Source organism: Littorina saxatilis, unplaced genomic scaffold (genome assembly GCF_037325665.1).
Source record: "Littorina saxatilis isolate snail1 unplaced genomic scaffold, US_GU_Lsax_2.0 scaffold_189, whole genome shotgun sequence".
NCBI classification, from domain to species: domain Eukaryota; kingdom Metazoa; phylum Mollusca; class Gastropoda; order Littorinimorpha; family Littorinidae; genus Littorina; species Littorina saxatilis.
The window spans coordinates 182,501-184,065 of NW_027126791.1; positions in this window are offsets into that span (position 1 = coordinate 182,501).

The following is a 1,565-nucleotide window of genomic DNA, read 5'->3' on the forward strand; positions in this document are numbered from 1 at the left end:
TGAATCAGGGTTGGTTTGGTTACCTCCCCTCACCATATTGTTCTTCAATGTCCATGTGTGTGTGTGTGTGTGTGTGTGTGTGTGTGTGTGTGTGTGTGTGTGTGTGTGTGCGTGCGTGTGTGTGTGTGCGTGTGTACGTGTGTGTGTGTGTGTGTGTGTGTGTGTGTGTGTGTGTGTGTGTGTGTGTGTGTGTGTGTGCGTGTGTGCGTGCGTGTGATTTCTTCCCATTTTCTAGCCTGCCAGTTGCACTTGTATTCTTGTTTTGTTTCTACAAAAAAATCCTTAGCAACTCCTTCCCCCTAGTTTCTCCCTCGATATACTAGTGACTGATTACAGTGCAAGTCAACAATACTGATCTTCTCTGTGTCTCCCTTGATAGACTAGTGGCTGATTACAGTGCAAGTCAACAACACTGATCTTCTCTGTGTCTCTCGTGATACACTAGTGGCTGATTACAGTGCAAGTCAACAACACTGATCTTCTCTGTGTCTCTCGTGATACACTAGTGGCTGATTACAGTGCAAGTCAACAATACTGATCTTCTCTGTGTCTCTCGTGATACACTAGTGGCTGATTACAGTGCAAGTCAACACTACTGATCTTCTCTGTGTCTCTCGTGATACACTAGTGGCTGATTACAGTGCAAGTCAACAATACTGATCTTCTCTGTGTCTCTCGTGATACACTAGTGGCTGATTACAGTGCAAGTCAACAACACTGATCTTCTCTGTGTCTCTCGTGATACACTAGTGGCTGATTACAGTGCAAGTCAACACTACTGATCTTCTCTGTGTCTCTCGTGATACACTAGTGGCTGATTACAGTGCGAGTCAACACTACTGATCTTCTCTGTGTCTCTCGTGATACACTAGTGGCTGATTACAGTGCAAGTCAACAATACTGATCTTCTCTGTGTCTCTCGTGATACACTAGTGACTGATTACAGTGCAAGTCAACACTACTTATCTTCTCTGTGTCTCTCGTGATACACTAGTGGCTGATTACAGTGCAAGTCAACAATACTGATCTTCTCTGTGTCTCTCGTGATACACTAGTGGCTGATTGCAGTGCAAGTCAACACTACTGATCTTCTCTGTGTCTCTCGTGATACACTAGTGGCTGATTACAGTGCAAGTCAACACTACTGATCTTCTCTGTGTCTCTCGTGATACACTAGTGGCTGATTGCAGTGCAAGTCAACACTACTGATCTTCTCTGTGTCTCTCGTGATACACTAGTGGCTGATTACAGTGCAAGTCAACAACACTGATCTTCTCTGTGTCTCTCGTGATACACTAGTGGCTGATTACAGTGCAAGTCAACAACACTGATCTTCTCTGTGTCTCTCGTGATACACTAGTGACTGATTGCAGTGCAAGTCAACAACACTGATCTTCTCTGTGTCTCTCGTGATACACTAGTGACTGATTGCAGTGCAAGTCAACAATACTGATCTTCTCTGTGTCTCTCGTGATACACTAGTGACTGATTGCAGTGCAAGTCAACAATACTGATCTTCTCTGTGTCTCTCGTGATACACTAGTGGCTGATTACAGTGCAAGTCA